The sequence below is a fragment of the Notamacropus eugenii genome, chromosome 3, assembly GCF_028372415.1.
Source record: "Notamacropus eugenii isolate mMacEug1 chromosome 3, mMacEug1.pri_v2, whole genome shotgun sequence".
NCBI classification, from domain to species: domain Eukaryota; kingdom Metazoa; phylum Chordata; class Mammalia; order Diprotodontia; family Macropodidae; genus Notamacropus; species Notamacropus eugenii.
The window spans coordinates 214,152,098-214,175,883 of NC_092874.1; the positions used below are offsets into that span (position 1 = coordinate 214,152,098).

At 35.4% G+C, this 23,786-nt stretch overlaps 1 protein-coding gene across 3 annotated transcripts in view; it reads right to left on the minus strand.

Moving 5' to 3' along the window:
• Positions 1-23,786, minus strand: part of CNTN1 (contactin 1) — a 284,489-nt gene that overhangs the window by 199,728 nt on the left and 60,975 nt on the right. The window contains exon 2 of one of the 3 annotated variants that reach the window (XM_072654329.1): positions 95-179. The exons of the other annotated variants lie outside the window; for them this stretch is intronic. The gene's annotated coding sequence lies outside the window, so the exon portion shown is untranslated. The remainder of the gene's footprint in view (positions 1-94; positions 180-23,786) is intronic. 3 annotated transcript variants of the gene reach the window in all.

Genomic DNA, 23,786 nt, shown 5'->3' on the forward strand with positions numbered 1-23,786 from the left:
AAGGATTGGTTTCCTAGATGATGTCTGTGGGAACTGAGTAGGAAGCAGGGTTACTGTTGTATTGAAACTTTAGTGTTCTACAGGGGTTACCTACCCATAATTGGTAGTTGGTCAGTTGTAGGTGATGTTTGCTTGTCTCTTTATCCACAAATCTTGCTCCATAGATTATGGATGGTAGTCTGTCAGGTTAGAAACAAGGTGGATAGTCTTAGGGGAGCTGCTATTTTGGGGGCTTTGGGGAGCAAAATACTGAGATTTTCTTCATCTGGGTCTGAGAGGTGATGTGGTCAAGGAGGTAGCAGAGGTTTCACCCACCTAGTGCTTGTTGACTTGTGTCTCTACCGCAGGATACCTTACTGCTACAGTTAGTCTAGTTTCTTTCCTTTTTGGTGGCAGTATGTCAGCAGTTGGTACTACTGGAGATAGCAATGGTGGTTCCCTTGCCCAGTAAGGTTGCTCCCCCTGAACAATGTCTGTGGGGTCTGGGTTATAAGTAAGACTTTGGGGGGAGGTGTTGATGAGGGGAAGGGAATACAATGCTCTTATTCCTAAAGTTTACACAACAGGACCTTCAATTTTAGATTCTCCAGAAAAATAACCAGAAGTTGACAGACAAAAAAAATATCCCAACTGACCAATTTCTCTTAGAAATAATAACAGGAAAATAAAGTTCAAAGATAGAATAAAATCTTTTAAATATTTCTCTTAATATCTAAATTGGTAATGGTTGTCATTTTGTTTCTTTTTAAATCATTTCAGTATCAGTAAGGATACCCCATTATTTATTAGTTTTGCTCCTTGTCATTATTAAATGTTTTGAAATTTTTGATTTAGGTCAATGATTCTATCCATAAGAATTATCTATAAATCATTCCATAAACATTTTGATAACATTTAACAATCTCTTTTTAATGGTTTAAAGAGTTTCCATTTTGTTATTTTGTGAATTGTTATGTCTTTTGCTCTGTCATTCCTTTTAAATAATAAAAACTTGAGAATATGTGACACTTTTAGTAAAACATTAAAATAATTTCAATTCCAGAAATGAAATTAGGCCTGTAACTCATTCCTTTTGCATACATGCCAAGGTAACAGATTACTTTTCGAGTTTGAAAATTAGGGCACGCTACCATCACACATTTTTATTACCCAGCCGAAGACAAGCTCAGTAGGGGATTTTATCTTCAAACTGCAAGTTTCCTAGCAACTCTCGTTAAGCCAGTGTGGGTTTTTTAAAAATATATAAATCACTTGTATCCGTTGGGAATGCTTAAAAACATTTCTTTCATCCCATGAATAAACAATGAGAATTAGGTTAGAAGGCAGCTGCAAAAGGGGAAAAAAGAAATCCAATTCAATGCTTATTAGAATTCTCTCCTACATTTCAGGATAGTACTGTGTTTGTGCCTTTAGGTTTTGGGGAAATGTGAATCTTCATTTCTCAGTAATGGTAACACATATCAGTTGCGAAGGATTGGGAGAGGGACAAACATCATCACTGCAAAGAAGCTTTAGTTTCTACAACCTCAAAACTGCTACCAACTATATCTAAAATAGTTTTTTTGGTTAAAAATATGGCACTTTGACAGTGCATGTAGTACGCTTTGAGGATACTACCTTCTGTGTTAATTGCCACGCTAGACCAAAGATTATAACATGCCACCAATAAAGCTGTAAAGGAAATAAAATGAAAACTGAACACTGTGTATTATTTAAAGAAGGAATAACAACTGATAACCAAAGATTATTAGACTATTGCAAGGAGCCACAATGTGAAACATACCAAGTTAAAAGCCTTTGATACTGAACTAGTATGCACTATGCTGAAGATTTCTTCATTTCCTGCAAAGGCGAGCTCCAAATTCCAGGCAATCCAGTGATAAACTCTGCCCAGGGGACCTAGAGCAAGCAGATGGAACTGAGTGGTATTCTGAACCAAAAGCTGATAGAAGAAAGTGTTAGTCATGCCCTTCTGCATTCTGACCTGATATATTTGTTTTAATGGACCTGTCTGGGTAAGAGTGCAGCAAAGATGATGGTGAAGAATCCTAGTAAAAAGAACGGGCTATATGGGCGGGGGAAAAAAGAAAAGAAAAGAAAAGAAAAAGACTTCTCCTCTGAGGAAGGGTTCTGAAGCTTGAATAGCTCAACTACATATGAAAAGGCTAGCAAAAACAACTTGTTCTAGTACACAGTCTGCTTTCTCCCAAAATATTCATCTGCACAAGACTCCAAAGAAATCTAGGAAGCATTTGGATTTTTCTGGCTGATCATCATAAACCCTTGCTCTAAAACTGGAAGAAATATTGAAATAAAGAAATTAGATTTCTAATACCTCCTCAAGAAAGGAGGTGACAAAGTTCAGAGGCAAGGCTATATATGGCTAACACTCTGAAGAGAGTACTATACAGGCAATACCTGAAAAAAGCAGAGATTGTACCTTCTCATCAAAGAGTGGCACTACAGAAACCAATGGATGACTGTCCATCAGAGATGCCAAATCCTAAAAAAAAAAGCTCAGTGGCCAACCAAGCTACCTGGCCCAGAAGTAGGAGCTAAGTAGCACTGCAAAAAGCCCAGCCCAGTCCCAAGGTTCAGGAACTGCCCAACACCAAAGCTGCCTACCCAGTAATAGGCGGCAGTTTCTCAGGGGCAAAAGAACTTTCCTGTTTAGTCCAGCAGCAGCCCAAAGGCTAAGTTACCTTTCCAGCTCAGTAAAGAAGCAGCCATGCCCAGCACCTGAAGAACCTACCCAGTCATGCCTAGCATTGGATTAACACTTCCATCAAAAGCACTGCAGTTTGAGGAGCAAGCCCTGCTGGTGGAGTTGTGAACTGATCCAACCATTCTGGAGAGCAGTTTGAGACTATGCTCAAAGAGCTATAAAACTGTGCATACCCTTTGATCTAGCAATACCACTGCTAGGTCTATATCCCAAAGACATAAAAGGGGGGAGAGTATCTATTTGTACAAAAGTGTCTATAGCAGCTCTTTTTGTGGTGGCTAAGAATTGGAAATGGAGGGGATGCCCATCAACTGTGGAATGATTGATTGAACAAGTTCTGGTACATGATTGTAATGGAATATTCTTATGCTATAAGAAATGACAAGCAGGATGATTTCAGGAAAACCTGAAAAGATTTACATGAACTGATACAAAGTGAAATGAAAAGAACCAGGAAAACATTGTATACGGTAACAGCAATATTGTACAATGACCAATTGTGAATGGCTTAGCTATTCTCAGTAATACAATGATCCAAGACAATCCCATAGGTTTCATGATGAAAAATGCTATCTGTCTCTAGAGAAAGAATTGATGTTGTCTGAATACAGACTGAAGTATACTTTTTTTCTCTCTCGCTTTCTTGTTTAAGTCTTCCTGTACAAAATGATTAATACGGAAATGTTTTACATGATTGCCCAAGTATAACCTATATATAGTAAATAGTTTGCTAACTTAGAAAGGGGGAAGGGTAAGAGGTAGAATTTGAAACTCAAAACTTTTGAAAAATGTTTTTAAAAATTTTACATGTAAATGAGGAAAAATAAAGCATTATTAAAATAAATAAACGATCAAATTACTAACAATAAGGAAATGCAAGTTGAAACAACTTTGTGGTTTCATTTCACATTCATCAGATTGGCAAAGATGACAAAAAAGCAAAATTCTAGAGGGGCTTTGGGAAACCGGGCACATTAATTGTCTATTGGTAATGTGTGGTAGTCCAACTCTTCTGGAAAACAACATGGAAACATACCCCCAAAGTAAGTAAACTATTCCCTTTGACTTAACAATACCACTACTAGGTCTATATGCCAACAATATCAAAGACAAAGGAAAGGCACATGAAAATAAGAATATTTATAACAGGTCTTTTTTTAGTGGCAAAGAACTACAAATTAAGAAGATGCCTATCTACTGGGGAATGGCTAAATAGAGTATGGAATAGGAAGGTAATGGAACATTGTTGCACTATAAGAAATAACAAAAATGATGGTTTCAGAGAAAATTGTGAAGACATGACTACAAACCAATTGTGGTGATCAAAATTAGGAAAAATGCATTCAACAATAAAATCATGAAGTAAAAATCTTTGAAAAATTTGAGAACTTTAATCAATTTCAAAAACCAGCAACAATTTTAAAGGAAACGTGAAAAAGCATGCTACCCACCTCCCAACAGAGAGCTGATGAACTCAAGATGCAGAATAGCGCATAGATTTTTGGACATGACCAATTCAGGAATTTGATTTGCTTTACTTAACTATTAAAAATTGCTATGAAGATTTGCTTTCTTTTTTTCTTCCAATGAGTAATTGACGGAGCAAATAAATGCTTGCTAATTTTTTTTTTTAAAAAAAGAGAAGCTTCCTTTCTTACACTTATAAGTAACACAGAATGTCTTGGTTAAGCAACAGAAACAAATTATTGATTCAATTGTTCAATAGTTCTCTATACTCGCTTAACAAATCGTATGCTGAATAACATAGAAGAACTTTTAAAATGTAACCTTATTTTTAAATTGGAGATTGCCAGTTTCCTACTAAAAGTAGTAGAAAGGTATGCAGTATTTGTGTTCTCTTGTGTTTGGCATCTTTCCATGAAGAATATGCTTTACAACAAAGAAATTGACCACTATTGATCCATCCACATGGCAAAGTTATATAAATAAAAAATATGATTTGATGTAAAACCACGTATTATATTAAAACAACTCAGTAGTTGGGTCATTTCTGTTGAATGCATGCAACAAAACAATCTTTATATTAGAACATAATCACAAGGAGATTATTTGTAAATTCAGTCCATATATGGGACTGTTTCTATATTATTTTTTTTCCACAATTAAAAGTTAAACTAGTAATCTATTTCTTAGATATGTCTGGTATTAGTATTATGGAAGATTTGGGTGATACAATTTGGATGCCTTAGCAGTTTGATCACACATGCTGGAAAAATAACTTTACAAATACTGTATTTGGGATAAATAAGTATTATATTAATCAAATAATAAGCATTTATTAAGTGGCAACCACTGTAACAGATAATGGGTATTCAAAGATAAAATTAAAATGTTTTCTACTTCAAGATACTTACAATTTATTGAGGGAACAGTACATATTAAACAAATACAAAACACATACAAAGCAGATATAATGTAACCTTGTCAGGAAAGGCACTAACAAGGGAAAGCAACTAAGACAGGTCTCATGCAGAAGGTGGTGCTGGAGCAGAATCTTTATTGGAAGTCAGAGGTTCCCAAAGTCAGAAAAAAGAATAAATATTATTAAATATCATATATACACACACATATATATATATATATATATATATATATATATATATATATATATATATATATATATATATATATATATATATATATTTAACCTTCCAGCCCTAGGAGACAGCCAATGCAAAGCCACAGAAATGAGAGACTGAGTGTCCTGTGTGAGACACCAGTTTGACTGGATCATGAAGTGTGAAGAGGGGAATAATGTATAGTAAGTTCTGAAAAGTAGGATGGGGCAGGTAGTGATGACCTTTAAATATCAGTTTCTATTTGATCCCAAAGATATTAGGGAACCACTGAATATCGCCCAACTTGGGTTTTAGCAATATGGTGTCAGTGCATTGCAAACTGTCAATATAAAGATCTACTTTAACTTACTATTGAGGAAGGGGAAATAGCATGGTACGGTGGAATGGGCAGAGCATTTGTAGTCAGGAGTCCTACTTTTGAGTCCTATATTTAACATATGACTCTAAGCAAATGACTTGACATCTCTGGGCCTCAGTTTTTTCTTCTATAAAATCAGAAATACTTGCACTACTTACTTCATGGTGTTGCTGTACATAAAGTACTCCAAATTTTAAGGCACTGTGTATATGTGAATTTTTGTTAGGTAAAGTCTTAGAACAAAATAATTTAGCATACAAGGAGAGGGGAAAGCACAAAATCCGGACCACACCATAAATCAGTTACCATAAATCAGAACTTTATGTACTTTAAGCAATCATTCCTAATCTTCACAAAGTCTTAAATTTCATGGCTTCTTAACTTGTATAATTTCCCACCTCTCCATAAATTAAAAAATAGTATTTATTTTTCTCTTGAGCATTTCACAATATCCCTAGAAGTAAGAGAAATATTCAATAAAATCACAAGAAAACAATGAGAAAATACTGATATAATCAAGGCTTTACAATCTTTACAAACAAGGTTTTATCTGAAAGCCAATGAAATCAACTGAAACGGTAAAAAACTGAAGAAAGTATTTCTGCTACAGTACTAATTTCTACCACACCAATCAAAGTGACAGATTTAGCCTGTAAGTTCCTTGAGAGCAGGGACTGACCCAGAACTTAGTACAGCGCCTGGCATTCAATACACACATAATGAATGCTTGTTGATTGATTGATTCATTGATGATTGTGCCATTTAGAAAATATATATCATCCAGCTTCTTCTCACCATGAAGTTGGATACTGTTTACAAAACTACATCCAACAGTCAATGTAGGGATTTCCTTTGACTGTGGGTTTTTGTTATGAGTGTTTGTAGGAAGAAAAGGGTAACGATAAAAAGCAAGAAAAGAAAGGAGGAAGGAAGGAAGGACAGAAACAAGGAAGGAAGGAAGGAAGGAAGGAAGGAAGGAAGGAAGGAAGGAAGGAAGGAAGGAAGGAAGGAAGGAAGGAAGGAAGGAAGGAAGGAAGGAAGGAAGGAAGGATGGAAGGAAGGAAGGAAGGATGGAAGGAAGGAAGGAAGGATGGAAGGAAGGAAGGAAGGAAGGAAGGAAGGAAGGAAGGAAGGAAGGAAGGAAGGAAGGAAGGAAGGAAGGAAGGAAGGAAGGAAGGAAGGAAGAAAACCTAAACAAACAGGACAGCTTTGAAAATTACATGCTGAATTTATTGAATACTTTAAAGGAAAAACAAACCACACGTAAGTAGAGATTTGTCTTTTCATATATAATCATCTTTTTCTCTTCTAGTTTGTAAGCAGTGGGCCTGGAGTCAAGAAGACCTGAGTTCAAATCTTGTCTTAGACACTTACTAGCTGTGTGACCCTGGGCAAGTCACTTAACCTTGTTTGCCTTTGTTTCCTCAACTGTAAAATGAGCTAGAAAAGGAATGGCAAAACACTCCAGTATCTTTGCCAAGAAAAACAAAGTGTTGGATGCAACTGAAAATGACTGAAGAAAATGTTCAGAATAAAAAATTAAATTGAAAAACAAAAACAAGAAACAAAGATATTAAAAAAGAATAAATTAAACTGGGCATGATCTATGATGTTTTATTTATTATTCAGAGTTCAATGTTTCATAAAACATTTCCAGATCACACTGATAGTGGACAATAACAAGGAAACTAAAAAGAAGCTAAAACTAATATGTCACCATTTTGCAAAGACTTTTTAAAAAACCTTGTTTGCAGTCATTTTTTATGTTGTCTAAAATGACAAGGGACTCCCACAATAAATGTGATATCCACAATGCCACTCTGAAGCAGTAAATATAGGACAAATTAAATCATACTAGGTCATGGACTAATGAACATGAAAACAAAGCAATGGCCTCAGATTCCCATCATTTACTAACACATAACTATAATGGAACATAGTAACATCTTTGTTCTTTCAGTGTAGAACTGTCAAAGAGAATTATTTATATGAAAACTATTTTGTTTGTCTATTGAATCTGCTTTAAATATTTTAGCTGAAGAAGAACTTACAGAGGTTCCACTAGTAAACACGTCTGCTTTATAGGAAAAAACACAAAGCACTAGATTTCCCGGTATGCCTCTGATAATAATAATTTGTTTGTGGTGACATTCTTCAAATACATGTCAAATCCGAGAAAAAATAAGTTTCCACATTTTTTTTACTACCTATCATGTGGTAATCAGAGAGCTTTATATCAGATTTCCAGAGAAGAACAGATAGGTATGCCCAACATTTATCCTGTTTTTTTCTCAATATTTTTCCAAAAATTTAAATATATTTTTATCATTAACAACAATAAAGAAACACGAACATTTTAGTCTACAATGAACAACAACAAAAAACTAAATTAAATCAACAACTTCTGTTACATAGTTTCAAGGTATATGTTAATTTGAATAAAATAATAACAAAATTACCATTTGTTTATGTGTCATTTTGCATTTCTTTTTGTTTTCTTTTCGATATTGTTAAGGGGTGTTTTCGATACTTGTTTCTTTTTTTTTCTTTTTTTGCATCTGTATCATTAACCACTAATTGACCTCTTCCCTCCCTAACAGATGTCCTCTCTTTTAACTGTAAACAAGTATAGTTAAGGAAAACAATCAACACATTGACCATCTTGGAAAATGCATGTCTTATTCTATAGTCTCTGACAATAATTAAGTTGCATACTTCAAAATCTGTCCTTAGAAGTCACTATTAGTTACCAAATTGACTGATATGTAGTCTTTTAAAGTTATTTTCTCCTATAATTATTGCAGACACTATGTGAATTATTCTCCTTGTTCTTATTTCATTCTGTATTAAGTTATACAGATGTTTCCAGGTATCTCTGAATTCAATATATTTGTCACAATTTCATTATATTCACATACCACAATTTGTTCAGCCATTCTCCAATTGATGGATGTTCACTTTTTTTCTTTGTTTTTTTGCCATACATATATAAAAAGTACTGCTATAAATATTTATGTCCATGAGTCCTTTCCCTCTGTCTTTGATCGTATCACTAATAGTTGTATCACTAGGTAAAACAATACATACAGTTTCTGAAATAACTGAACAATAACAACAGTTTAATGACTTTAGAATGCTTTCAAGAATGACTGGACCAATTCCAAACTGCACCAACCATAAGTGATTCAGCAGTAAGTGTACCTATCCTCCCACAGCTGCTTCAACAATTGCCATTTCTTCTTTTGTCATCTTTGCCAATCTGATGTGTGTAAAGTGGAATCACTCAGATGTTTTAATGTCATTATCTCAATACTAATAATTTGGATCTCTGTGTATGTTTATTGATAGCTCATAGTTTTTTCCTTTGTAAAAACTGCTCATTTATATTTCTTGACCATTTAACTATTGGAGATTTGAAGCTGTTCTTATTATCTACTTCAATTCCTGATATACCATGCACGAGATCTCTATGAAGGAAATTTGCTGCAAAGATCTCTCCCAATTAACCATTTCTCTTATAGTTCCAAATGCATTTATTTTGCTTGTGAGAAAAAAACTTTTCAATTTTAGGGAATTGTAATTATTTATTTTACCTTCTATCAATAGTAATATATGTTTAGTTTAAAATTTTCCCCTAGCCATAGTTGTGAAAATATTTCCTCCCCTTTTAAATTTTTTTTATTATGTAGCTTTTTATATTTAGTTGCATTTGTTTTGGAGTTTAATATAAGATGCTGATCTAAACCTAATTTCTGTCAGATTGCCTTACATTTGTCTCAGCAATTTTTGTTGAATAGTGAGCCCTTATCCTAGTAGTTGCTGAATACTGTTCTACGTTCAGTTGCTTCTGAGTCTCATTTTCCTAATCTATTCCACCAAACAACTCTTCTAACTTTTTAACATAAAAATAGCTCAAGAATAGAGGTGAATTGATAGCAATGCAAAAATGACAGGTGAGGAAGACAAATGATTCAAGGTGTTGGAGAAGGCATTATTGAAAGAGTTAACTGTTTCAAGGTTGCTTGAAGAAGGAAAAGAGAAAAGAATAAGATTGATAAACTGGGAAGAGAGGAACAAATGGAGGGTCTGAAATTTTTATGGGAGAAGAAAAGAATAAGAATGGGTGGAAAGACATATAATTGTAGTTGGGGGAGGGGGAGTTTCAGAATTTAAAATTCTGGAGATGGAGAAGTTTGGTAGAAATTTTGTGGAGATGAAAGTCACAGGGTTAAAGAGTTCACAAAACTATGAGAATTAATTGTTAGAAGGTTCATCAATGTGAGTGTTTTTCTCACACTTTACTCCCGTCTATCTGATGCTACCACACTGCCAGTGATACCGTCATTTTAGCAGTTCCTTGAATATGATACCCTATCACTTGATTCCCTGAATATTCACCGTCTGTGCCCCGCCATCTTTATTTCCCTTCCCATCTTACCTCTGCTTCCTGGTTTCCCAGGATTCTGCAATTCTCAGTTAAAATCTCACCTTTTGTAAGAAGCCTTTTCTGGTGATCCTTAATACTAATGTCTTCCCTTTGAGATTACCTTCCATCCACCCTGAATATAACTTGTATGTACATGAAGTTTTGCACTTTTTTGTTTCCCGCATTAGAATGTGAGCTCCTCAACATCAGAAATTGTCCTTGCCTCTCTTTTACTCTCTAGCTTTAATCCCAGTGCTAAACACATAGTAAGTACTTAATAAATGCTTATTGACTCACTTTCAAACATTTTTAGAAAAGCAAAAAAAAACCAAATTCCTTTAACAAATAACACATACTCAAACAAAATAAAATTCCCAGACCACGTTGGCCATGTCCAAAAATGTATGATTCATTCTTCATCTTGAGTCTATCAGCTCTCAGTTAGGAAGTGGGTAGTATGCTTCCCCATCTGTCTGGAATTGTTATTGATCATTGCATTGATTTGGGTTCCTAAATCTTTCAAAGTCATTTTCTTTATAATGTTGTTGTTATCTTGCTTACACTCATCTCATTCTGCATTGTTTAGTATAATTCTTTCAGTATCTCTCTGAAATCATGCCTTTCCTCATTTCTAGTACTAATGATTCTTTTTTTAGTTCATTTTTAAAATTTATTATATTTATAATTTATAAAATAAGACAAGCATTTCCATAATATAGTATAATTTTTAAAAGATGATTGCACAAGAAACTGCAAATCTGTTGTGGACAACCTTCTATTCCTTTTAAATATATAATAAAGTTATCATATAAATTACTTTTTTCTTCCCTCCCCCCACCGTGCCCTAGAGATGGCTACCATTAGACACAAATAAGTGTGCATGTGTATATGTGTGTGTGTGAAAATTATTCTATACATATTTCTATTTATAGTTCTTTCTCTTGATGCAGATAGCATCTTTCTTCATATGTCCTTTATTTTTAATTTGGGTATTTATAATAATCAAAATTGCTTAGTTGTTCAAAGTCATTCTTAAAGTAATATTGCTGTTACTGTATAATGTGTTCTTTTGGTTTTGCTCACTTTGTTCTTCACCATTTTGTGTAAGTCTTTCCATGACTTTCTCTAATCACTGAGCTCATCGTTTCTTATAGCACATTAGTATTCCATCACAACCTTAGACCCATAGTTGTTCAGTCATTCATCAATTGATGGGGATCCCTGCAATTTCCAGTTCTTTGCCACCACAAAGAGAGCTGCTATAAACATGCCATTCACATTCAAAGCTACAATTACAATTTGTGAATTTTTCTCCATCTCATTTTTACTCACTATTTTCTTTCTCGGCCTCTTCTTTTACTCTATACCTGTTCCTTATCTTTTCCCCCAGTCTTCCACTCCCCATTCCCCCAATCCCTCTAAGTACCTACCATTCTCTCTCCCACCCTCTCAAATTCCAGTCTACACACTCCTCTAAAAGTCCCTCGCCTACCCTCTCCGCCAGTTCTAATAGTACTAGTACTAATGATTCTTAAGAATAATGAAATGGAAGAATAATGGAGAGGACTATAACTGCCAAAATCATGAAGAAAGATACAAAAGAGGCCATGATGTCAGTTGATAACAGCTACAAAAAAATTCAACAAGTATTGAATGACATGATTTCAAAAGAGATGTTGCTGAGTGATGGTAGCAAAACAAAGGGTCTGAAAGTGGAATAAGGAGCTAGGAATGTGATGACAATACCTGCTTGCCATGAGAAGAGTCCTGGCAGAAGGAGGGGTGAAAGATCAGTGGCATTACTAAAAGAAGTTAAAGAAGTAATGACTTCAAAAGTAGCCAGGCTTCATTTCATTTAAAAAGGAAGAATTTAATTATGAAAAAAGAGATCCAGAAGATTGTAAGAGCAAGAAAACTTTGTAAACAATAGAGTGGGATTAGAGGGAGGCAGGAGAAGATAGGGACTGAATGAGGTAGTGTTAAGTTTAATAATTTTTTATCTTTCTATCTATTTATTTTAAGAATGGATCACCCTACCTCAGATAGGCTGAAAATGCAGTCACCTCTCATAAGACCTATTCCAACAATGTTCTGAACAGGAGCCTGACCTGTTCTGTTTCCAACTTAACAAACCAGTTTGCCCCTCCTTAGACAGACTGGTGGGCCACCATTCCCAGGAGAATAGAATTAATGATCATACTTAATGCAGACTTTGACTGGTTTAGCACACTGTATCTCAACAGCCTTAGTGCCCAGGTAGTAGGAATTACAAGTATGTGCCACTATACCTGGCCTGGGGTTAATAATTAGTAATGATGTAAATTACTGCTCATTTGAGTATGCCTATTTCTTACTTTGCCTTTACGTTCATTTGATTATTATGTATTGTGTTATGTTCATGCTGTAGCAATGTCTGTTCAATTATTGTTTTGTGAATACATTACTGCTTATAGGTAAGTTGTATTTTATATATAGGCCTTTTGATTGTGGTATTATTGCTGTTAACTGGATTTTATTTGTTCATTAGCTATTCTTATTGTTTTTGATTCATTGCTGTATACTAGAGATATGCATATACTCCCAAAATGTGCTATTTTTAATGTCATGTATATAGTTAGGCATGTTGTCACTGCAATATCCTCTCAGTTGAAATGCTATATAGTACCATATCTATTACATGTACTGTTTGTATGCATTTGTTTTATTTTAGTTTCATTGGTACCAAAGGTTGGTTACCTAGGATACCAAGAAAATCACCCTTGTTGTTTTTCAAAAAGTTGACATTTGTGTTTATACTGTATAGTTACAGGTTTTAGAATTGCCCCAGTTGATCTCTACAAGGGAATGCAAAGAGGTATAGTCCAGCAGAAGAATGTAACCTGAGTCCTAAAGCCCATTGCTGTAGGATTCTCTTCTTATTGGTGGAGATCCATCCCCTATGCCTATATGTGGGGTGGTACAGAATTTTGGGAGTGGGAGAGGAGAAAAATCCAGGGTTTCAGCTTCAAGAAAGAAGCTATATGATACCAACCTCTGTTTAGGGGGGAGAAAGACTCTGGGGAGAAACCTATATGAGAGATGAGCCAGAAACCCAGACTTAGAGAAATTTCCTCCCTTAGTGAGAATGGGGCCCCTTTCTCTTGGTTGAGCTGAGCTATCTCATTCCCAAAGGGAGACATCATTCAGTCTGTTTTGTCTGGCATATATTCTCATGCATGCATTCTTTGATTTTTATATTCCTATCAATTTGCATAAATGGGTTTCTTTCCTCTTTGCTATGTGTGTTTGCTTATTGGTTTGGTTTTGTTGGTGTTGATTTTTTTTGCTTATTGCTAATGTAATTTTGCTTCTTATGAGAAGATATTTTCCATCCATCAATAGGCCCATATGACCTGCTTAAGTTATATGGAAGCCTGAATCACATGAGTCAAGTTACATAGAATGGGAAGGGGTGAGGCAGGGAGGGTGGAACAGGAAGAGGCAGAGCTAAAACAGAGCTGAGAGGAAGTTAGTCAGAGAGCAGTCAGAGCTGGGAAGGACAGAGAAAGCAGGCAGTTAGGATTGTAAGTGTTTTTTTCTGGGAAGGCCTGATAACATGTACAGACTTCTTGGCTACTATGATGAGTTTCTTTGTTGCTATGATGGATTTGGCTTTCTGGTGTTTGAATAAATGTTTTGGTTCTGATTTCCATGTGGAGAGTCTGTTGTATTTCATGATTCAGAATTGTGCTGGCATATAGGTGCTGTGAATATAACATTGGTGCTACAGTGTTCACTGTGTATTTGACATTTGGTGGGAAACAAGTTAATCCTTGTATAAGGATTTTGGGGTCATCCTTTGCTGTCAAGAACTACCATTCAGTAAATTAACTTGAACTTAAAAACTACCTACCTTGGACTAAAAACATTTAAGAGACAGATATAATTTTAGGCTGAAACTCCTTCTCTCTGAAGAGAGTATAATGGCCAGCCTTTGGCCCCAACTTTCTGTTTCCCTCCCCTGGCAGGAATCGATTTTCTATTGGAAAAGGATGGGGACAAGTGACATTAGAAATGTCTAGTCTTATCTCCCTACAAGCCCTACTGAGACAGCAACACTACTCTTATATGACAATGGATTTTGGAAGCCAATGTGAAAATACCTTGGGGGAGGAGTGGAGCCAAAATGGCAGAATGAGAGCAACTACTCACCTAAGCTTTTAGACAAACTTCTTCAGATACTTCTAAAAAGAGAATCTGACAAAATTTTGAAGGTGCAGAATCCAATAGGAGACAGACTGCGGCAGATTCACAGACCAGGACAGACTGGAAGATTGATGGGAAAAATCTGTTCCACATGGGTGGGGGAGCATACAGCACACAGCACAGCATATCCTGCTGTGGCATGGGAGCAGGAAAGTCCAAGGGAGGCCTGAAGCAGAGGCACCATGGCTGAAGAGTGCAGTGGCAGCCCAGGGTGGGAGACCAGTGGAGCTAAACAAGTGACAGCCACTAAGCCCCAGGTATCAGTAGCAGCAGCTCCAGAGACTATCAGCCCACAGATTAAATGTCTGTAAGTCACCTACTTGAACTTCAGGAGGCAAAATGGCAAAGTGATCAGTAAATGCTCTCTCCCCCTCCCCTTATTAACCTTAAAAGAACCATAAAATATTTCCCCAGAAAAATCTGTCAGTGGGATAAGCAGAAGGCACAAACAGTATCATAGCATATGAGGCTAGGAAAATGGCCAAAGAATATCCCTCTTACTGTGGCAGAGGTGAACTGGAAGGAGAGGAGCCCCAACGGGGTGGAGCTTCACAATCACCAACACCAGGAGCCCAGACTTGCCTCAGGGGAAACGGGAAGACAATAGGGCAGCCAGGATCACCAACCCTAAAGCTTGCCTTTGCTCCAGTTTAGCTGAGGAGATCTCCCAAAACCAGACTACTCCTCCCCCACTTAACAAGCTAGCCCCAGGGTTAATCTGGGGAAACACAAAACAAAAACAAAAAAAGACACTTGCCCTTTTCTTTCTCACACCATCCAGCTCAACACCAGGCCTCTAATTTCTAGCTGAAAAAATCTGAGGCCACAATACACAAAGCATCATCAACATGAGTAAGAAGAAGCAAAACAAGAAGCAAAACACCACACAATCTTTCTGTGGGGACAAGGACCAAAGCATGAATACCAAAGAGGTCAGTATTGAGACTGTACTCCCATATGAAACTTCAGAGGGGACTAAGAACTGCTGGCATGTACAAAGTGCTCTTCTGGAACAGCTGAAGAAGGAAATAGAAGAAAAACTGGCCAATGATTTTAAAAGTATGAAAAAAGAATTCTATGAAGAAGATTACTGGGTAATTTCACCATACTAGTCAGTATGCCATGGTGACATATATTTTATAGTAATATTTTATTTTGAATGTCATTAATGGCACTATTTTATAGATACACCATCAACTTAAATGAAACTCTGAAGATTTACAAATTGAAAGTGAACTGATGTTTTAGGCTCTAAAACATTTCCCCACAAAGGATCTTTTACTAGAGGTGCATCCCTTAAAGCCCAGACAGAGGAAGCATACAAGTGCAAACAAATTTCCGAAGGTATCACTATTTCTACAATGTCTAACAAAATTTAACCATTAAGTTTCTGTATCTATGACAGATAATGCTAATAAGGAAAGCATACCTGTAAAAATCTATGAAATGCTAGTGCACTTCAAAAAATTCATTCAAGTCACTATGTAACACAGCTGCTATTAGGTAGCTGAATGAGATGTTTTGTGAGTTATTTATTTTCATTTCCCTTCTCAGCCTCTTACAGGAAAGCTAATTAGCAGCAAAGTAATCCTAAAGGGAGAGAACTAGAGGAAGTGGAAGAAAAGGATCTGGTTAAATCCATATATTGGATAACTGTCTTTAACATAAATAAACATAAATAGGTGGCACAAAGGATAGAATCCTGAGTCTAGAGTCAGGAAGAACTCAGTTCAAATCTGGCCTCAGATACTTACTAGCTAGGTGACCCTGGGCAAGTCACTTCACCCCGCTTACCTCAGTTTTTTCATCAGTAAAATGAGCTGCAGAAGAAAATGACAAACTATTACAGTATCTTTGCCAACAAAACTCCAAATCAAGTCACAAAGAGTTACACATGACTGAAACAACTGAACAACAAAAAGTCTTTTAAATAAAAAGACAGGAACTCCAGTCTCAGTCACTCTGGAGATGGGCATGGGACAAAAGATTAGGGCTTTGTTGATAGCATTAAAATAAAAAATGATAAATGTGCCCAATTTTTAAAAATCTTTTATTTCTTTGGGCATGTAATCAGTGAAATAAAGGAAGACACTGAAAGAACTACTATGTCTGTGCAGGTCTCAACTTGCCAAGGAATACATCGAAATGGAGGGGGAAAGAGTTAATGGCTAAGAGGTTTTTATTTTTACCCAGGACACTAATGCAAAACTAGCTTCTTTATTAACCTTGAACTATCAAATTAATTGCCTCAGTTGTGAGCATTACTATAGTGGTATAGTATTTTGGGCTAGAATAATCCCATGGATCAGGCACTTTTCTCCTGAAACATGGAAAGTAATATTAAAATTAGCACTGAAATAGAAAAATGGATAAAAGTAACAGAAGAGGAAAATAGATTACAGACTGTCTGAGTTGGGAAAGTGAAAGGTAAAATGAATTTTAAATGAATTTTAAAATTTTGTCAATTTCAAATATCAAAAAAATCAAAATTTTAAACAATTTTTTTAAAAAAGATCAATTGACCAGCACTATGATACTATAGATGTTTTCTGAAAATTCTTTTTACCACAAAACCACAAAAAATTATGTCAGATATAGAGTAATTCCAGCTACATCCACAAGATAAGTAGACATACAGTATTGTCATTTCTATATGCCAGTTTTTTCCCATATTTCCCCTTCTCAAGGCTCTGTGCTTGAACAGAATCTAGAACTGTATACCTTCTCTCTCAGAGTTGGAAACCAGAAGACCAGGATCTCTCTTCTCCCAGGCTTGTACCAACTCTGCCCCTCATGCAGGCACCAAGCACTAAGCAGTCATTCTGTACAAATGAGGAGAGTCTTATGAAAGTGGGCTTGAGCTGCAGGTTACATAAGATTCAAAATAAGCTGGAAGAGAAATAAGAAGTTGGACAAGGCAAAGAAAATATCTTTGAAAGGGGCTCAAAAAAATAAAAGGGCTCAGCAAGGAAAAATTATTTAAATAATAAATTGGAAAGCAATGGGGGAAGGAAGCTTTTAAACTTCTACAATGGTTGGGAAAATGAAAGGGGAAATAAGACAAAGAGATAGATAAAATAAATCAAGAATTTAAATACATTCAAAGAATTTGAGAAAGCAGAGTCAAGCAGAAGATGGTATAACGAGAAAAGGCTTTGGGAATAAACTAGCATCAAAGTAGGGTAAGTAAAACTAATCAAAGGGATATAACTTAAAGAAGATGATAAAATGAATGCAAAAGAAAGAAAGCATAAACCTAAAAACCCAACTTTGTGAAAGGATTGAAAAAATGAAATAGAATGAAAGACAAAATGTAGAATGACAAAATCTAACAAATTTGCTATATAAAAGAAACACATATTAAATTGGAAGAACCTTTGAAGTGAAAATGTGAAATTGAAGCATTTAATATATTTAAATTTATGTATTTAATTTATATATATTTCTACATGTTTAATTTTTATTTTTACTATATTAAATATGTCTAGGAAGATTAAGTGTAATATATTTAATTAAATATATACATTCAGTTAAATATATATACATTTTTAGTTAAATATATGTGTAACCCCTGTCCCAAAGCCATTGGTATGGCTTTCTCTTCTTACTGATGGAGAGAAACACCATATCCTGTGTGAGTGGTGGAAAAGAGGTCATGAGATGAGGAAAACTCCAGCTTTCTTCAGTCTTCCTCAAGATTCTTTAAGTTTTGAGTCACATGGGTGCTTCTGACTTCCAGCTTTGAGAAGAAAGATGGAAGAGGCCAATCCCACTTCAGGCTGCTTTCAGACTCCAAAAAGATGTAAGAGGAGCTGGCATTCTCCATCATGTCCCTATCCCCAAATTGCTACACTAGAGACTGTGAATGTTTCCCCTTGATCCATGACTTTCATTTGCTCCCAGTGAGAGAGCTCCTTCACTCTATATTGTTTGGTATATATTCTCCAATATATACCTTCTCTGATTTCTATTTTGCTATAATTTCAATCAATGTGTTTCTTTGCTATTCACTATGTGTGTTCATTGCAGAACTGGTATTTGATGGGAAAGAGGTCAAGCCTTGGATATAAAACTTTGGGTCCATGTTCCTCCCAATAACAATGACATACTGATCAAAAGTTAGGTTGAAACCAATAAAATTTCCTTGGCTAACAATATTTAAAGGAGCAGAAAGGCAGAATTCTAGTTTGGCATACCATCGCTGAGGAGTGCAGAGTAGCCTATGGTCCCAAATACCTGCTTCTCCTTCTGGCAGTAATTAAAGTCTTCCTTGGAGAAAGGGAAGGGGAATAGGCTAGAGATGTTTATTCTGCCTCCCTTCAAGGCACGTGACAGCCCTCACAGGTGGGCCTCCCTATACATAGAACCTTTTTTTACATATACGTTTATAAATTATATGTTTGTCTATCTACATATTTTATAATGTGACTATCATTTGAGATATATATATATATATATGTGTGTGTGTGTGTATATATATATATATATACATATATATATATATATATCTCATGGTCTCATGAAAGCAATGTTACTATCAAATAAAAAATTTGGTGACAATACAGGCAAAAATGATTACTATATTATACATGAAGGGATCATAGACAATGGATAAATTACCTCCAAATAAATCTCCAAAACATACATTAATGAAATAGAAATGAATGTATTAGATAACTAAATACATAACTTGAAAAAACCCTAAATATTAACAAATAGGCAAGCCCAAAATTAGATTAAAACAGAAAATTGCAAGTATTAGACAGCAAATAGTTTAAATTAAAAAAATATAAAACTGACAAAGCTAAAAGCTGATGTTTTACAAGACTGAAAAAAAACTCAATAAATCTTTAGCTAAGCCAATCAAAACAAACAGGAAGGAAAATAAAATTTGAAGTGAATCTGGAAAGGCAGAACCAAAATGATGGATAAAAGGCAGCCACGCAGATGAATTCTCCCAACATTACCCTCCAAACAACTTTAAAATGACACTGCAAATCAAATTTTGGAGTGACAGAACCAACAAAAAGTCAGGATGAGACATTTTTCTGGTCTGAGCAAAGAGGTCAGCAGGAAAAGTCTGTGGTGCTGGGGTGGAGGCCTGTCTATAGTACAAACATAGGAAAGTGGAAACAGCAGCAGCTTTGGGAGCTTTTAGTCCAGAGACTATAAAGGGAATCAGGCAATTGATCAAAAAGATATTGCAGGGGATCCTTTACAAGAAATGGGTGCAGCTGGCACTAATCAGCAACACTATTGACCATACACAGTTCTGAATTATAGTTCCAAGGTAGAGAAAAATACTGATGGCTGGTCCCAAGGGTTAAGGGAGTGCCGATCACAGTACCAAAGCAAAGAAAAATGCTATCATTTGCTGCTTGCTGCAAGGGACCAGGTAGTAAAACAACTCTTAAATTATCTCTCCTCAATCTATTTTCCAGATCAGTTGTTTTTCTGATCTGGAAAATAGATTGAGGAGAGATAATTTAAGAGTTGTTTTACTACCTGAAAGTTACAATAAAACAAAGAGGATTGACACCATATTTCAAGGAATTATCAAGGAAAACTGCCCTTATATCTTAGATCTAGAGGGTAAAACAGAAATTAAAAGAATCTAAAAATCACCTCCTGAAACAGACACCAAAATGAAAACTCCCAAGAATATTATAGCTAAATTCCAGAACTCTCAGGTCACAGAGAAAATACTTCAAGCATTCAGAAAGAAATAATTCAAATACTGGGGAGCCATAGTCAGAAATCACACAAGATTTAGCAGCTACTGCTCACTGGAGGGCTTGGACTATGATATTCTGGAAGGCAAAGGAGCTAGGATTACAACCAAAAATCACCTACCCAGCAAAACTGAGCATAATCCTTCAGGGGGAAAAATGGATATTTAATGCAAGAAAGGACTTTCTTCACACATTCCTGATGAAAAGACCCAGAGCTGAATAAAAAATTCCACATTCGAACACAAGACTTAAGAGAAGCATGAAAAGGTAAAGATGAAAGAGTAATAAAAAGGGACTCAATAAAGTTAAACTGTTTACATTCTTATATGGGAATATGATATCTGTAATGCCCAAGAATTTTATCATTATTAGGGCATTTAAAAGGAGTTTACATAACAGAGGACACGGGTATAAATCAACTATGTCAGAAGTACTGCTAGATAGCAACATGCTGACAAGCTGATCACTGCGGGTTAGCAATGGCTATGAGATGAAGCCAGTTTTTATTGATAACTTCCATAATAAGATAAAGATACTTCATATAGGTTCACATCAGCAAAAGTGGTTGGGCCCTTGCATCCTTCCACAAGGTAGGAATACATGCCAATTTCCAGGCACAGACAGATAGGTGATTTGACCATGTGACAAATATCAGGGAATATAAAGCTGCATATTGAGTGAGCCTTCCCCCAACATTGACTGTCAAACACATTTGGGAACAATGGGTCACTGGGTCAGCATAACTCTCAATAGCTTTTTAAAAAGATAAATAACTGGAAGAATATACATCACTCATGGTTGTTTTGCACTTATATAATAAAAATAGTAATGTTACCTACATCAGTTTTTAAAAAATATTATTACCAAGGGGATACTTTATAGTGCTAGACGAAATGACAAAATTCACATGGAGGAATGAAAGAGCTATGATTTCAAGGGAAATAATGAAAAAAAATGGAGTGAGGAGTGCATATCACTTTCAGTGTTCAAATTACATTATAAAGATGCAAGCATCAAAACTATTTGGTCCTGGAAAAAGATCAATGATCCCCATTCCTCTGCCCCTTTAAGAAATATAGAGACTGCCTGGTAGACAGGCATTCTGAAAAAGAAATACTGGTTAAGTAAGAATCAGAAAAAAATTCAGCAACCAAATGTTACATAAACCTAAGAACATAAACAACTTGAGGAACTGTCTATTTGAAAAGAATTTTGGAGAGAAAACTGGAATGCAACTTGGCAAAGATTTAGACAAATACTTCATATGATAAACCACAATAAATTCAAATGGATGTGTAACATGACTATTACCAGTCACATTGTGAAAAATTAAAAGCAAACAAGGTCAACTACTTTTCATAATTTTGTATAAGGGAAGAATCCTTAAGAAAACAAAAGGGAGAAGAAACCACAAAAAAACCAAAATAGATAATTTCAAGCACAAAAAATTAAAAAGCTGTAGCATTAACAAAATCAAAGCAGATTTGATAAGAAGAGAAAATATCCATTATAGAGGAGAAATCTGCCATTTTAAATAATTTATTATATGCCAAGCAGAGTGATAAACACTGGGGCAAATATACAAGCAAAAAGAGTCCTTGTCCTCAAGAGGCTTACCACTATGTGAAAACAACATTTAAATAAAAGCTGGAAACTGGGAAGAGGGAAGGGAAGGAGTACCATGGTAAGGTAGAAGTCTGGAAACTGAGGTGTGAGTGAGATGAAGCATAGCTATAGCCTGCCTGAAATAGTCTAGGTAAGGGATGTTTGCATCAGGAGATGGTGTCTTAGGGTGGAGGTTTCCTCTGAGTTATCCTAGATACCTAAAAAACCCTTAAACCAATAGGTATTCTCTAATTTGTAAGTAGACAAACAGTTCCCTAAAGAATTTCACACTATGAACAATCACATGAAAGATTGTCCCTCATCACTAATGATAGAAGACAAATCAGCAAAATCACATCCAAGAATATAACACAACCAGAAAAAAATGACAAAAAAAATAAAAATAATCAATGTGGAAGGACAGACAGTGAACCTAGACTTTGTTCAAATCATTCTTGAAAATAATTTTTAATTATGCTAAAAAAGAAATCCCATTGCCAAATATATGCCCCAGAAGATAAAAACCAGAAAGAAGCATCCATCAAATATATCAAATATTCCTAGCAATGTCTTAATAATAGCAATAAACTGAAAACAATCCTAGCTTTGACTCTTACTACCTGAGTGATCTTCACCAAATTGTTCTATGTTTCTGGGTCTAAGTTTCCTGATTTGTAAAATGGGGTTGGGGGAGGAGGATTTATACAAGATGATCCCTGAGGTCTCTTACATGTCTAAACCTGGCATCCTAAGTCAGATAAATCAAACAAATCCTTATATCCAAAGCCAAGAAAGAAGGCCAACAAAGAGAATAATAGATCAATCTCACCTATGAATTTTGTTGTAAAAAAGAAATTGAATAAAATGTTGTTTTGTTAATATATTTTTAATGGAACTAATGTATTTTTAATGGAATGGGAAGATTATTCCCATCAATTAATAGGCATATGTGATGTTCTTAAGTCACATTGAAGCCTAAGTCACATGAGTTTGAGTCACATTAAGCCTGTGGTGGGCTGAGTTTGCTTTTCAACTCTTTTGGGTGGAACAGGAAGGTTAGAACAAGTAGAGGCAGAGCTGGGGCAGAGCTGGGGCAGAGCTGGGAAGAAGTTGGTTAGACTAGTCAGATCTGGGAGAGAGAAAGCAGGCAGCTGACTGTGGGTGAGAGAAGGGCATTTTGCTTGAGAGTTTTCATTTATGGGAAGGCCTAATAATGTATATAGACTTCTTGGCTATTATGATGGATTTCTCTGTTGCTATGATGGATTTGGCTTTCTGGTATCGGGATTTGACTTTTGGATATTTGAATATATGTTTTGGTAGTGTCTGTCATGTGGAGAATCTGTTATATGTTGTGATTCAGTACTATGCCAGCATATTCATAGTCATAGGGTTATTGCCTTGGTGCTATAAATGCTCATAGAAAATGTCCACAGAATTGTTCCATGTTGACTAAATTGTATTTTCACCTAGGATGCAAGGACAGTTCAACATTAGGAAAACAATTATCATAATTATTGATAAAAATAATAAAAATTAGAAGCACTAAATGATTGTTTCATTAGATATAGAAAAAGCCTTTGGAAAAATGTAGCACTAATTCATGTTTACTAATGTTTATGTTACTAATTCATTTAGGGAATAACTCTAAAAGCATTGACATATAAGGGATCTTTTTAAATATGTTCAAAAAATATATATATATCTAAAGCCAAGAGACAGCATTATTTGTAATAAATAAAGGCAAAGCAAGGAGGCTCCCCTCCTCAATTATTTAACATAGTTACAGTAATGCAAGTTACAGCACTATATAGATAAGATTACAAATTAAAAAGACAACATTAGCAAAAAGGAAAGGAAAATTTTTTTGCAGCTGATATGATGATACAATTCAGAAATCCTACAGCACTAGTGAAGAAACTGTTATGATTAACATAAACATAAAATTGAGATGGCAGCAATATCCTAAGGACCTGCCCCAAGAAAATAGTTTTCCTCAAAAGGTATTGAAACTGTCCTTGAGACTTAATTGACTAAAGGCCTGAGCCTTTGACATGACTTCCTGATTGCATGAGTACAAAAACAGAGCTGGGAT